The following is a 17079-nucleotide window of genomic DNA, read 5'->3' as shown; positions in this document are numbered from 1 at the left end:
GAGCCTGCAGCTAACAATACAGAATAAATTGGGTTGCAGAGACCTGATGCTGATGATAGTAAATCAGCAAGAAAGCTAGACAAGCTTGAAATAAATTAAAAACAGGAAAGCACTGGCCATTTACTGCCGCAAACTTTTCTTCTATTATAAAAGTATCTGGGAACCGGGAAAACTCTCACATTGTATCATTAGTGAAATGAGGCAGTGCAGAGAAAGTGAAGTATCAGTGAAAGAATTCAGGGCCTTTTAATTTTTTTTTTTAAGATTTTATTTATTTATTCATGAGAGACAGAGAGCGAGAGAGAGGCAGAGACACAGGCAGAGGGAGAAGCAGGCTCCATGCAGGGAGCCCCATGTGGGACTTGATCCTGAGACTCCAAGATCACACTCTGGGCCAAAGGCAGGCGCTAAACCACTGAGCCAACCAGGGAATCCCCTTCAGGGCCTTTTTAACCTAGGAAAACAACCTACTCTTAAATCACTTTTCACAGAAACTTTATTAGATAAGCCCTAAGTGCTCATCATTAAAAAGACTATAAAAAAAACCCAGAAAACTAAACTAAACTAAACTAATAATGACCAAAGCTGCTCCATCATTGACAATCCCTGCTAACATCTAGTGCGTGAGCTTTGAGACTTTAGTTTTAGCTAAAGCAATATGATATGCGGGGCATTACGTTTATATTACCATTTCATTAATGCAAAACCACCACGGCCTTGGCTTGTCAGCATCACTAGTGATTAGTTTTGATTATTGAATACCAGAAAATTAATGAAATCGCATGAAAAATTAAACACTCGTATGGCTCTGAATTTTTAAGGCAAGATTTCCTTCTACAAATTAACCAAGGACTTAGATATCTATTTGGCTACATATTGAGAAAGAGGATTCCAATTTTCCAATACATTCCTATTAAGACACATTTTGTTAGTCAAGATTTGTATTAATTTCACATGTTTCCAGAAAGGTACACCATTTTCCATGTGTTCTAGGAATGAAGAAAACAGACTGAAATGTTCTTGGTTTTTCTGACTATGAAGTAGCAGAAATAGAGTTGTTTATTGCCTGTAGTGAGCCGGGCTCTTTATGCTTACCCTTTACAAGCATTGACTTATTTAATCCTCCCAACTGCTCTATGAAGTAGGTACCCTGCCCCAATTTACAAGAGAGGAAACAAGATTCAAAATATTGAGTGCCTTGCCTAAGGTCTTAAGGGAGTGACATAGTCAGGATTCTTGTCCCAACACTAGAGATTACTATCATGAACATTTTGGAGTATTTTCTCCCAGTTTTTCTTTTTTCCTAGAAGGAAATATTTCTATTCCTGTGTATATAGATGTATAGAGATACAATCGCCTATGTGCCCACGTGGACACACGTACTATCTCCCCACACACATACTGCCACACTCATCCACCTCCTTACTCACATCTTCTCACATCCCCTTCCATGTCCTCATCTCCCCCACACCCGGGTACTACCACCTGTACGTACACACACCCTCCCACACACCTCTCACAAATGCCGTTGAACACATCTACTTATCCCTACCATGTTCACAGCCTTACATCCATCTGTACCTCCTCACAAGATTGCATACATTGTTCACAAACACACATCTCAGCACACAGCCCCTTCCCACCTCTCACACTCTTATTCCCATACAACTCCTCCTACCTATGCTCACTAACATACATACTCCACAGACATGCACACGCATCTCCTATTACCTGTATACTTTCACTCATACACATGTATACACTCACAAACACCTGTTCTTCTCACACACTTTCACTCACATACTTCATATATATACCCTCACAGGCGCCCATCCCTTCACACACACACACACACACACACACACACACACACTGACACATCTTTCCAGAATTTAAAAAAAGGCATATATTATTGCAACAGTAAAATGATATAAAGGTATATATAGAAAAAAATGGCTCGGCTCTTGGGGATTGCGTCTCACCTAGGTTGTCAAAGGAATCAGTCCCATATGTAGCATGTGCCTTGTGTGGTCAGTGTGACTCATCCGCACCCCACCCCTAGGCACCCTGCTCTCTGTCAGCTGACCTGTGTGGTCCACATCAGTGGTGCCTCTGGCTTCTTGTTGGGTTTGGGTAATGGAAGCCCCAGCAGGAGATTGGGAGAAGAGAAGACAGTGAGTTAGACTATCCTGTCTTCCCCCCATCAAATTCACCAAGACCAGGTTGTTTCCTTCACCCAAAGGCCACCGCTCCTTTCCTCTCTGGGCAACCATCTCCTGGATTTGGGGATCTGATCCTCCTCTTATCCCTTCAGGTCTAGGGGAAGAAACAGTCCTATCGCTGTAGCTCCACCACATCCTGCCCATCCTTTTAGGATAAAGCCTCTTTTAATTATTTTGAGTATTATCTTATGCTTTGTATCAAGACTCTGATACTTCTCATAGCAGCTTATACATAAGTAAGGTTTATTTTTCAGAATGAGGGTCATGTATTATACATACAGCTTTAAATAATACTGTTCTTTATTAAATTATGAACATTTTCTAATATATTTAAATGTTTTAATAGCTGCATAATAACCAATTTCAGAGTCATGCCATTTTAGCATTAGCAATTTTTGAAAATTAAAAAAAATGATGCAGCATACATCCTTTTATGTCTGGCTTTCCTGTATTTAGCTTTATGTTGTTAAAATCCATCCATGTTGTTCATGTGGAATACTTTGTTCCTTCTAAGTGCTTCCTTCATGTATACTAGCCCATTATACACACATACTACAAATTACATATCTGTTCCACAACAGATGAACATTTTAGTAGATTCTAATTTGGAGCTATCATGGACAGTGTTTTATGAACATTCTGAGCAAGGCTTTTAGTGAACGTATATATTTATTTCTTCCTGGTATAAACCTGAGAGTACAATGATTGTTTACCATAATTAATTTAAACTTTCCCCTTTTGTTGTAATTCAGGTTACTTCCTTCTTTTCATACAAATAATACTGCAATGGCCATTTTTCTACACATGTATGTGGATTATTATTTCAACAGGATAAATTTTTAGAAATGGGATTACTTGCTAAAAGCATTTTATTTTATTTATTTATTTATTTATTTTTGCTAAAAGCATTTTAAAATGCTTGATAAACACTGCTATTTTATATTCATTATATACATTACATTTTATATTCTAATCACCAGGTCATGAAGATTCTTGGGAAAATAGTATTTTTAAGAATTCATAAAAAGAATTAGCTTGAGGCACATAAGATGAAATTCTACAAACTGGGTAAGCCTGGATTGTCTTCAGTTTCTCTACTGAGAAAAAAAAAATGGCTTAAATTTTTTACAGTGGTTCCTCTACTAATACAGTATATTCCATTGAAATTGTTATTTTAAAAAGCGTAGGAACGAGAAATAATACATCAGACATGTGGACAGATTCTAGGATGTCAGAGAGCCTATAGTGTCAAAGTATAGCCAAATTCCATGAAAGAAATGTTACATTCATTTATTCAATAGATATATATTGAGCAAAAACTCTGGGCCTGGCAATCTGTCCAATGCTACAAGCACAAAAATGAGTAAGAGTTCCCTCAGGTTGTTTTCTGCATAAAGAAAGAGTAAACAAATGAGATCAACACCTCATTTATCTCCTGTAGTGAACCAGAATCTTCATGCTTAGCCCTTTACAAGTACTGGCTGATTTAATACTCCCACTACCCTGTGGGGCAAGCACATAGCCTTCAGTTTATGAGAGGAAGCAGGAGTTTCAAAAGATTGAGCGCCTTGCCTAAGGTCATAAGTGAGTGCCATAACCAGGATTCAAATGTAGAATGTTGGCTTGGTTCCCACCATACCATGTTGCCACCACGCTAAGGAGAAGAAAGAAAGGGAATGAACATATCTGTTTCTCCATTATTCTACTTCTTATTTTGCCAAACAACATTTTAAATTCATGTCAGTGGTACAAATAGATATGAATTTTGAGGATAGGGAAAAGAGAGGGAGGTGAGAGGGAAGTGTGATGTTGACATCATTGATATTTGTCCCAGTTCAATTAGTTAAATGTTCCCTTAGGCTTGTTTAAGAGACTGACAATTTAGGATAATATTGCAAATTGGCCAAACACAAATTGGTGATGCATAAATATTGGGTGATTTGCGGCAGATATGAGTAGTCACCAATGATTTGAGCTACTTTGCTACAATTTGTCTCCTCAGGCACATCAAGAACCCTCCAAAGTAGTGGCTGCAAAACAGGACATTTATTTAGCAACAATAATTTAATAATTAATTAATTAATAATTTGATAATATTTAATAATATAATAATAATATTATACTACAGAGCAGTATGAATGTCTCTACCATTCAGACCAAATGATATATCTTGAATAACATCTATTTCACTAATGAAAATCCATTACAACCATCATTTTACTAATTATTAAGCACTAAATATTTCAAATAAAAACTTCTAACTTTCATCATTCTAATTAACAAAACTTATGATGTTAAACCATAGTTATATTAATCATATACATACTATATCTGTACCATAAATTCATGATTACAGCACCTGATTATTACTAAAAAATGTAGCTTAAATAAACACATACACAATAATACGTTGTGTATTCTGAAGTATTTTAGAGTAAAATAGAAACATCATAATAGGTTAAATTAAGTAGACTTTGAGGGCTTCATTATCCAATTTTCAAAATATCTAAATTTTGTGGGGAAAGCTCTGTTTTCCTACTCAGTGTTTGTCAAGGGAGATCTTACTAGCATTTTGAATGGAATATATTTTTTAAGTAACCTGAATCGGATCATGCACTAAAGACCACTTAGCACCCCTGATCTCTGCCCACCAAATGCACAGAGCACCCCCTTAGCCCGGTAACTATGAGAAGCAAAATTCCTTCCATACAGTTCCAGTCAGGAGGCAGGTGTTGGGAGAGTACAGAAATGCTATAACTGGACTTAAGAATCGGGTGCCGTAGACCTTAAGGGAGAGTGTAAAGAACCGTGATTCAATCAGCTTTTGGCTTGGAGCAGGGCATAAAAGAAAAGGAGCAGAATAAGCCAAGGGACATTTAGAGCACTATAAGCAAAAGAGGATCCACCTTCAAATTCTCCAGCTGGTATCAGTGTTTTTGAGAAATGTCAACTGCTGTCTGATGACTTGTCCAGAAATATTCTCAGTGAGGAATCTCTTCTGACTTATAATCCAGAGTTGTGCTATAGAATGAGAAGTTTGCCCAAGGTACAAATTTAGGCTCCCCAAAGTTAGAATAGTGGTAGTTCAGAAGAAAAGGGAAATGCTGGGTGAGGTCAAAGTAGTGGTTGCCATGCAGGTGCTGGTTTCCCCTTTAGCTGAGCCAAGCATGGCTTCTGTGACTCAACGTCATGAGAATGCCTCTGTGCTACGCCGAGGCATTGTGACAGACATCTCGACTTGCCCCTTCTCCCAGCCTTTCTCAGCTGGTATGTCCAATTTCCTTCACTCTGCATTTATGACCTAACATGCTAAATGATTTACACTTCAATTATGGTTATTATTTACTTCTGGTAAACTCCCACCTTTGTGCATGCTTTGTAAGGGTCAAAGAGCTTGTCTGTTGTTCATCGATGTAATCCTATTACTTAGAACTGTCTGGCACTCCATGAATGTTTGTTTTGTTATCCTTACTTTCCAGATGAGAAATCGCAACTCAGAGTTACAGTGATACCCAGTCAGTGGTAGAGCCTGGATTAGAGCCCAGACTATTCTGTATTCAAAGTCTTTTTTTTCCTCTATACCACTTTCTGCCCCTGGTTCCACCCCCCATCCCCACCCCTGTAGTCCTCTATTTTCTATAACTTCAAGTAACATTTTTCCAGTTCCTTAAATACCCTAGCCTGGGTTAATTGGTCATGGCTATTTTGAAGTCTTGTTACAGCTCTTCCATACTTGTTGTAATTGCCTAATTATCTGTGTTTTTCTCCAACCAGTTTGTAAGAATCTTGAAAGCAGGGACTGAGTTTTGTTCATCACTGAATTTCTGATACCCTGCAGAGGTCCCAGCACATAGTAGGCATTCAATAAGTCTTGTTGAATTAATGCATGAGTGACATCTACATACTGACATGCTATGACTCTTCTCTTGTTCCATTTTCCTTCTGGAAGCAGCCTCTGGGGCAGACGTCATGTTTAAAAAGATAAAAGTTAGCTTGAACTGTAAACATCTGCCCTGCCATTTATCAGGTGAGACTAGCAAACAAAGATGAAGCCATCTACAAAATTAACAGGATTCAATATTTCTCCCAAGAACATACTGCAGCTGTAAAGTGTCCCTTTCTCTGAGTTAACTGCTGCTTCTTTTTATACACTGAAACACTTTGTTTTTCAAAATCACAGACTATTACAAACTTTGCTATTTGGAATCATTATCAGTAAGAAAGGAATATGCCTCTCTTGTCTAGAGGATCTAAGAACTTTGACACAAAAATGCAGTCTTCACAGACAGTCTAGGTGCAGGGTTTCAGAGAGAGGGTTTCTGGGTATACACTGCATATGTATCTCGACATTCGTGTTTTCAAGGAAGCAGGAGCCGGATCCACTTTGCAGTGCAGACCCGATGTTGGTCCATTTACACAAGCTTTGCTTTACTGTGAGCCCATTACAATACTCAACCCCACCCTGTTTCTATATCTTAAAATAACTCTATCTTTGCTTTTGTTTAGTGAGACACCACTGTTCCTTAGGCATGCAATCTTCTTTAGTGCAATGAGTCAGTTAAACCTGACTGTTGAACTTAAGGTGTGTCTCTGGTAGCGTTTGGATGATTGGGCCCTGACATCTATGCTTCTGTGCTCTGGCCCAGTAGTTTTCTAACTGGCTGCACATTAGAATCAGTAGGGGGTGCCTGGGCCCCCTGAGAAATTCTGATTAAAGTCTGGGGTAGGCCCTGGGAATCAGAATTTCAAAGCTCTCCAGTTGATCCTGTTGCCAGAAAAAAGAATCATATTTCCTTGCCAAATGGCCCCAGAAACATTTGGAAGGGGCATTAAAATCCAGTTTCACAGAAGCACGAGTCAGCCCCCTAAATCGGTGTCTTTGGCTATAGAACTGAGGAATCTGTATTCTTAGTGAATACCTCAAGGATGTTTATGCACATAGAAGTTTAAGGACATTGCCTACTATTTACTTCCTGTCCAAAGCACTCTCAATTTTATTTTTATTTTTCATGATTAGCACAGAACCGAGAGTAGCATAGGAGGGAAAGAGAAAGAAACAGAGAAGGCTCTGTTCTGTGCTGAATATACAAGAACTTTTCTCTCAGTTTATGGTCGTATTTTGAGACAATTTATCTGTTCACAAGACTAAGCAGGGTGGGGCTGGGAGTTGAGGCAGGGAGATGGGATAGTTGGGAAGGAGGAGCCCTGGACTCAGACCTCACAGTAACAGAGGAATTTAAATACAGACTTCTAAAAGTCTCTCTAATGAAAATAGCTATGACACAGTCACAAAGATGGACTGACTTCCCTGGAAGCTGATTCTTGCACACTTTTAAATCTGATCCCATTAATAGATTGCACGTAAATCTTACACTGTGAATTGATATTTCTTAATCTCTCATTTTAAAGAGCAAAACTATATTCTGTTACATTTTCTTGTGTGATAAAGAATTTAAAATACACTGTTAGATTATATTAAGACTTTTTTGGGGTCATTTTCACAGACATTGAGGGCCTAGTGCGTCACAAAGTGGCCCAGGCCTAGCTCCACCTGAATGGCCCTGTGTCCTACAAGTTGAAACTGGTCTTTAGAAATAGTCAGTGAAAAAAAAAAAAAAAAAAAAGTCAGTGCAAATGCCTAGAGGCTGCCACAAGAGGGCCTCTGTGCCTCAGATAAAATTAAGGAATCATTTAAGACTACAGAGAAAATTCCTTTATATTGTCAAATAAGTGTTTTGCATGATTTAAAGAAATAAAGTTGTTTTAGGGTAGAGGGCATAATTCGATGTATAGTCAACGTATCATCAACCTAATAGTACATCATTTTGTGGCTAATTTCTGGCCTAATATTCAGAAATACCCAATTCCCTTTTGATGTGAAGAAATGAAGTATATAGGGTAGCTGGGTGGCTCAGCGGTTTAGTGCCGCCTTTGGCCTAGGGTGTGATCTTGGAGTCCTGGGATTGATTCCCGGGATTGAGTCACATGTTGGGCTTGCTTCATGGAGCCTGTTTTCTCCCTCTCTCTGTGTCTGTGCCTCTCTCTCTGTGTGTCTCTCATGAATAAATAAAATCTAAAAAAAAAAAAAAAAAAAAGAAAAAAGAAAAAAAATGAAGTATATAGAAATTTCTGCATTTGTCCTGGTCTTTATGTCTCATTATACACTCTATTTCTTCAATCAATACAATAGAAATAATAATGCAATCAATTATTGGCCATTGGAACTGAGGTGTGTAATTTTGTTGAAATTGTCTGGGAATAGAAATTGAAAGTACAAACAATTGGTAGTACCATGGAATAAATGTTCTTTTGATTCACTTCATTTTCCAGTAAATACTATTGATGGATGTGATTTCTGAAGAATTGCCTTCTAATTTTTGAAAGGTTTTCAATGGAGTGTTGCTTTGATTTGTCTTGAATAAAAGTGGTTAACATGCATTAAAAATAAATCTCTAAATTAAGATTTAAAAATAAGTGTTATTTTTCAGAATATTTGTTTTAGTTGTGATTTTATTAAAATATTTCCTTAGATAAATTCTAAAATAAACCAAATATTACTTCTTCTACAAAGCGTTATAAACACACAAACCAAAAGTTATGATGGCAATAGATCAGTCCCTGAATATAAAGCAAAAATAAGCAACACAAGTGAAAGTAGTCAAATATACAAAAATGACCACTGAAATGTGATTGGGCATACTAAAATATTTGTTGCTGCTTTTTGTGGGAGAATGATACATTCCCAACCCATTAAAGTTACTCTTGATGATATGCTTTAGCTGTGCCCCAGGAAATGAGTCCCATGTTTGAGCAGAAACTTTTAAAAGCCATTAAGTGGTTCCATCATGTTTCTTCTCTCTCTGCGTTGAGATCAGCATTGTACCAGTGAAAGCTCTTCCATCAGCCTGGATCTTGGTACATGGAAGAGATCCAGAGCCTACTTGCAACACATAGTGTGAAACATATATTTTGTTAGTGTGACTCCCTATTATCTGCTTGATGTAATTAATTTACCACATAAGGAAGAAAACAATATGATTGGCTATCCATGCTATGAGGCTTTAGTAAAAGGAGTTGAGCCACAGGCTCTATACACAAAGCAAAAGAAGAAAAAGTGATTAGAAGATCAGCAAAACTTCAAATATTGGAATCCCTGTGGGTACTAACAACAGACTGCCCTAGCAAATGGGGAAAATTAGAAGTCATTACAGAAATGATAAACCTAGATATTATGCCACTGTAGAAAGATTAATAATAGATACCGATTTATTGAGTGCCAACTAAGTACTAAGAACTTTTATAAGATTTTATTTATTTATTAGAGAGAGAGAAAGTATGAAAGCAGGAAAGGTGGAGAGAGGGGGAGAGAGAATCCCAAGCAGACTCCCCCTGAGTATGGAGCCTGATGCAGGCCTTGATCCCACTACCCCAAGATCATGAGATCATGATCTAAGACAAAATTGAGAATTGGATGCTTACTAAATGAGCCACCTGGGTGCCCACCAAGAACTTTTTATGTATAACTTCATTTTTATAAATATTCTTCAATTAGATGCCATAATTTTTCTTTCCTGGGTGACAAAACAAGTCTGGAAAGTTAGGTTCATTCATTGACGCATTTCCTCATTTATTTGTTCATTTATTCACTCAATCATAATTCAATCAACAAGTATTTACGAAGCACATATTATATACCAGGTCGTGAAGTTAGGTTTTTAAACCCCTTCCTGTCTGATTTCAAAGTCTGTGTTCTCACCATTCCATAGAACTCAGTGGTAGGCAGAATTTTAAGATGACCCCCAAGATTTCCCACTCTCCTGTCAAAAACACTCTATGAAAATAATGAATACAATGGATTTAACTCCCAGGAAGACACTATGCCTCATGGCAGAGTTGGCTTTAAAATAAGATCATTCAAGTGGGCCTGACCTAATCTCATGAACTGGTCTTTCAGGGACAAGTTAGAGAGAAACAAAGCATGACAGACTTGGGTGACAAAGCTTCTCAATTCCTGAAATAGAGGGGACCACATGGCAAGGATCTAAGTGTAGTCTCTGGAGAAGGAAGCAGTCTGTGATGACAGCCAGCAAGACATTAGGGACATCACTCCTATACCACAAGGAAATGAATTCTGCCTACAGCCTGTTGGAGCTTGGAAGAGTGTCCCTACTCACACCTCCAGATGAGAATATAGTCAGCCACCCCTTCGAATTTGGCGTTCTGAAACCAAGGTTGTACAAAGGACTTAGCTAAAATGTGATAGACTCCTGACCCATGGAAACTAAGGATATAAATAGATGTTTTTCTTTTTTTTTTAAGATTTTATTTATTTATTCACAAGACACACACACACAACACACACACACACACACACACACACACACACAGAGGCAGAGACACAGGCAGAGGGAGAAGCAAGCTCCATGCAGGGAGCCTGATGTGGGACTTGATCCTGGGACTCCAGGATCAGGCTGTGGGCTGAAGGCAGGCGTTCAACTGCTGAGCCACCCAGGCGTCCCTAAATAGATGTTTTTCAAGTCATCAAGTGTGTGATCATTTGTTACAGAAAAATAGAAAACCAATGCACTCTTCTATAGGTTGATAACTTTGAGTCATTAATAAAAGTAGAATTTATGTTCAGAATGATCTGCCTGGGAAGGTAGGCAAGCATGATGGTAGAGTTTAGAAATACACTCAGTCAGTAGAGGGTAAGACAAAAAAAAGAAAAAAAAAGAAAAAAAGATAAGAAATGATTGTAATACAGGATCACTAAACTCCTTTCTAAATCCAGAGCTTATGACTGTATTTCCTATGACTTTGTGACCTCTCAAGTCCTTTTTTTTCAAAATTATATTACGGGTTTTATTAATTTTGCCAGATACGCTAATTGAGTTATTTGTTGACTCTGGGTGAATGTGGCAGTTGTGGTCCACCCAAAATATAATGACTTTGAACATGAGATATTTTTCAGGGTCATGAGTCATTGAATGTAGATTTTTCCATTTTTAAAAAATTTGTTATGACCGTCCAAGTTCTGTAGTGGCTGGATGAGACCTCTTCATTCTTTCCTTTATATGAGATTCAAAAGTCTATTCAAAAGCTTTTCTTATGAGAATAATATGAACAAATATAAGGGCACTTTCATTGTTATAGTCTTTTATTTCAATGCACGTATTTCCTACGCTAACCTTGACCTCTCCTCACTATGCTTTTCCTCTATTCTTATTTATATAGCATAGGTTAAATATTCTTTGACCATTTGAGATATTTTTGACAATCCCCATAATTTTTGTGCAAGATCCTTTTTTAATTTAACCTTAGTATTCTGTAGCAAAGTCTTCATGAATAATTTTAATTTTCCCTACTCATGTATCTGTAAGAAAATATCATTTAAATAAAATACATGGAAAATAAATGACCTCTAAGATAATTCTTTCCCTATTTCAAGATCTATGCTAAAAGTTACTTCGTATTATTTGAGGGGTTTGAACAATATATTATATAAAAGGGTTTAAGTAACACGATCTAAAAAATATACTAAGTTCACAAGTAAGGCACAAAAGCTGCAAACAGGTCATCCAACCTACAGCTTTGTGAAATGAAATCTTGCCATGAGAAATTATTCTAAGCTTCCTAGATAATGGATCTTCTAGTGTCTTCCTTGAAGAGTGCTCCATTATTCATTAGTATTTACTGCCAGGAGGCCCTCCACCCAGGTTGACTTCCTTTTTCTTTCATTATAACTTGTTGCATTGCATTATATATCTCTGTTCAAGAAAACAATCTCCTTTCTTCCTATAGATTTGGGAATGTAATTATCTTTGGATTCAGTAACATTGTTTCAATTAATGTCCCAACTAGTCTTTCTAGAAGAGAATTGTTCATGCCTTGTCTGTTTGGGGTTTGCACTCTTTAGACTAACATAGACAGAATTAAAATCACCAGTCCTAAGTCAGTGAGTAGAATACTGTCCCAAAGAAGTTATTTACCTAGTTTATAAAATCTTGCTGCTAGAGGAGGTCACTGAGTGGGTGTGACTGCCAGTAGACTTGTGACCTGGACCCAGCAACTGGAGATTCCTCGCCCCTTCCCCTGTGTTTAGAACTTAGGCTCTGTTTATCTTGTCCTCGCTAGAAGCGGCCCAAGGATGAGCCTTAAGTTAGAGATGTATGGTTGAGACCATCTGGATGGTCTACATGACTGAGCCCAATTAAGGCCTCTATGTCAACTTTTCAGATTTGGAGGGCATGTGCAGGGATCTACTCACCTTGCGCCTCCCAAGACAAGCCATGCTTTTTAAGCCTGCCACCATCTGGTATGGCCTACTTCTTTTTGCAGTCTCCCTGCTCTTGATATGGAAGAGGATTCTGGTTTCAGATTTCACCTGGGAAGGTCCAGAGGTAGCAAACTAACATTTGCTGAGGAACAACTCTGCCTTTTGGAGAAAAGTCTGGATTAGACTATATAAAAATGGTATAATAGAGGCTGTGAAGCTACTGCCTTAAGACATATGAGACCATCAGTATTAGACAATAGATAAGATATCCTGAGCTCCTCATTCAGACTCGGAAACTAATTCACTGTTGACTTTTGGCAAGTTCATTAATATCTCTGTCATAATTTTTTTTCACTTTATGACTGAAAAGATTGGATGTATTTGGGATAAATACTGCTTGAGGGTTGCTATTTTCCTCCCTTCCCTATGTATATCCATAACAGGTAGTTGATTGTGACACTGTCCATTGATTCATTTATTCACATTCAAACAAAATCCTCATGCTTAAACTCAGCAGTTTTCAATATACTTATTAACACAGTGAATTACCACTTCACATGAAATGATACCACTGCTGGAACAGAGGGTCTCCAAGTCCTCTTCTATTTTATTAGCATTCCATGAGTCCTGCATGGATTTTTCTGAGCAAGGAATTTTGCATGATCTTAAGAAAGGTTCCATTTTTGGGTGCCTGGGTAGTTTGGTTGGTGAGGTGTTTGTCTTTTGCTCAGGTCAGGATCCCAGGGTCCTGAGATCGAGCCCCACATTGGACCCCTTATTTAATGGAGAGTCTGTTTCTCCTTCTCTCTCTGCCTCTGCCCTTCCAGAGGGCTCTCTCTGTTTCTCTCAAATCAATCAATTGGTCACTCTTAAAACAAAACAAGGATCCATTTTGTTCCAGGCATTGACTATGTACTTTACTTGCCCCTGCTTTCCTTAATGCATATTAAACGTTGCTCCAAGGTAAACGGTTTTCCAGGACATTGGTGTGTAGCATTATCTGTCAAAACACAGATTACTGGAGCCCATCCCCAGTACTGATTCAGCAGGTCTGGGTACGACCCAAGAATTTGCATTTCTAACACGTTTGCAGGTGATTGTGATGTTCCTGGTCTTAGGATCATACTTGAAAACCACTCTTCTTAGAACATTCCTTAACTTAGAGTTCATAGATCTCAATGGCATCAATACATAGGATTCAGAGAGTTTATAAAAGATGGATTTATAATTGGTGCTTTAAATGAATTAATCAATATATTTATCAAAGATTTGTTTTAATTTATAATATGGTAAATATAGCTAGATAAAACCAAAATTGAAAAAAACACCTTGAGATCTTTCATTTTTAAGAGTGGAAACTGGTCTTAAACCAAAATATTTTTCTGTAGAAAATTTATAGCCCAAAGAATATAATTTTTAAAATACCAAAAAGCCTATTAGCAACTATGTTGTCATTGTCTTTGGAATTTCTTAAGAGCATCTGCATTGACAGGAACTAATAGAGAAAACAAAGGAAAAACACCAAACAGTGAACATAAATGATTTTTAAAAAGTTTTTAAAAAGGTCCAGTATCTTTAGCAGGCAACAGGGTTAAATGGAAGCTGGGTGGAACATTCAGGTTGAGTTGGTGGCCACACCTGTGGCATGTGCTAGCACGCCAGGATGCTTTCCTGTCCTGTGAGTCTCCTTTACCTGCTTGCTATTATTGTTGCGAGATGAAATAAGACAAAGCACAAATATTCCAGACAGGTAACACATCGAACAAAATTCTCACTAATGTATGAATCATTGTCATTAAATCATTGTCTTGGGCAGCAGAAAGCCACACACTGGAGGAGCCTGGCAGGGAATACAGAAGTGCAAACCCCTGTGGTGTTGGACAATACAGGAATTTGAGCTGGATTGGACTTTATTCAGATGCTGCTCAAACCAAAAGGGCCCTGGGTACAGTGTTCCCACAGGGTAATACATCTTTACAATCCTTCCCTGAGAGGAAGTTTTGATAGAATTGAGTGGAAGATGACCTACATGGGAGCTTGAAGGACATGCCAGCCAATGGGAAAGAACAGAGTCTAATACAACCTTTATCTACTTCAAAATAATATATTCTGTAAACACTGGCAAATCTAAAGTCATGACTAAGAGTGAAAATAATGTCAGCCCTGTTATATATATATATAACATATAACATATAACATATATATATATATATATATATATATATATATATATATATATAGCAGGACATCTTCTGTAGGAAGTTGAAATACTTTTCATCCTCATTTGAAATTCCTCCTGGAAGCAGAGGTATTTGTTTGTTTGTTTTTAAAAGATTTTACTTATTTATTCATGATTGATGCACAGAGAGAGAGAGAGAGAGAGAGAGACATAGGCAGAAGGAGAAGCAGGCTCCCTGAGGGAAGCCTGATGTGGGACTCGATCCTAAGACCCTGGGATCACAACTTGAGCCAAAGGCAGATGCTCAACCACTGAGCCACCCAGGTGCCCCAGAAGCAGAGGTATTTGAATTGTGTTACAATAATCTATTATCCGGAAAAAGGAGCACATTACTTAAAAATTACATTAATATGGACTGATTAATATGATTGATTCATTAGGCCCACATAAATCATTATTGAATGGAGGATCACATTAATCCAATGACAAGACTTATTGGCCAGGTGCAAACACTATAGCAGCCCCATCCTCAAAGAAGCAACTAGATAATTATTTCCAGTTATTAGTAACTTGTGGTCCAGCTGTGGGCAATTGGTTATCAAAACACATAGAGGTTCTCTCTTACGTTCATTTATATTTCCCAAATGCTGAAAGCAGCACATAACTGATAATTGGTGTTCAATAAATATTTAATGAATAAATTTATTAATTCAGCATAGATTGCAAGTAAGACAAAATTTAACTCAAACTAGATTAGATAACAGAGTGAATTTAGTAGTTCTCACACTGATAAGTGCATAGATTGGGAGAGATTTAGAGCAGCCTCTCCTATAAAGGGGAGCTTTCGAGTTCTTATACTAATTCTCAATGATTCTCTCAAAACTACTTTTATTAATGAGTTGTCTTTGTCCACACGCTCTCTTTACCCATTATTGTAGCATACTAGCTTCTTTCACATGTGTCTGAAAGGAAGGAATCTCATGCAAAAGCAGTGATCAAGAGCCTTCATCTCACAGTATTTGGATCTTGAACATATCTTCATGACCAGGAGAGTGCCAGGTGCTGGGACACTCATGAGAACAAGGAACAAAGCAATCAACATATCCATCCACACTAATGATGAGCATCATCTCTTTTCCTTTAGAGTTCTGGTAACATCAAGCCCCAGCCTTGGGAGAGACAGTCACCTTTCTTCTACACTTTAGCCTTAATAATTTCCCTCCACAGTGTTATGGTTATTTAACAGAAGAAAAGAACAGCTTAAACAAAACATTTTCCACTTTTAAAAAAAAAGATTTTATTTATTTATTTACTCATGAGAGACACACACAGAGAGAGTGAGCGAGAGCGAGAGAGAGGCAGAGACACAGGCAGAGGGAGAAGCAGGCTGCATGCAGGGAGCCTGACGTGGGACTTTATCCCGGGACTCCAGGATCACACCCTGGGCTAAAGGCAGGGCTAAACTGCTGAGCCACCCAGGCTGCCCCATTTCCCACCTTGTTAGACGTTTAGCTGTGATCATCAGAATCATTGTTGAGTTTTCTAAAAATTCAGATTCCTAGGCCCAAAGCTGGTGATTATGATTTCGTTAGCTCCTCATGTTAACTCTGATAATCAGTCAGGTTTCAGAATCGTCGCTAAAATGCACTGCAAAATGTATGGTAAAATATTTGAAACTACAGAGCTTGTTTGTATTCTGTTTGGCAGTCATCCTTATAACACCGGGTACCTGCTTATCTTTGCTTTCCCTGAAATTGTTAGCATATTAAAAGCAAAAACTGTTTCACCTATTTGTATACATCTCCTTGTATCCTCATACATGATATTTTGTGAATAGTGTGCACTGGACAAATTTGATTGAGTTTGACACAACAGCATAAAGGAGAGGGGTGGGGGTTTAAGACCAGCACATCTGGAAGGCCCAAGTCTGGCTTTTGGAAACTGAGGAATCCTGCCTCACATTTCACTTAGAAACCACCCTGTAGATCAATCAGGAGCACTACTCTTTAAAATAATTAAGGAATGTTTAGCATGATGGGTCAATGGTATGGCAGGTTAAAAACTTGTATTTTACCTGCATAAATTAAAATATTTCTAATATATAATATTTGATACTCACATAAATTCTATGTCAACATTTATCTAATAAAATTAGAGAATAAGAGGATATTCAATATAGATTTAAAATTAGATATTCCTTCTGGAGACAGCCAGTGAGATAGCAAGCCAAGGAATAAATACGCTAGCACATACTTTCTGCTATAAATTATATTAAATCATGTGTTTTCCTATTTTAGTAAAACATGAACAAATAATTTTTATTTATGCTTTAGCTCAAGACAAATTGAAATCTTGAAAGATTATTAGTACCACCTAAATAAGTGTAGTTTTATTCAGATATT

The sequence above is a fragment of the Vulpes vulpes genome, chromosome 14 (assembly GCF_048418805.1).
Source record: "Vulpes vulpes isolate BD-2025 chromosome 14, VulVul3, whole genome shotgun sequence".
NCBI classification, from domain to species: Eukaryota; Metazoa; Chordata; class Mammalia; order Carnivora; family Canidae; genus Vulpes; species Vulpes vulpes.
The sequence above is the reverse complement of the archived record's forward strand: the minus strand, read 5'-3'. Positions refer to the sequence as shown.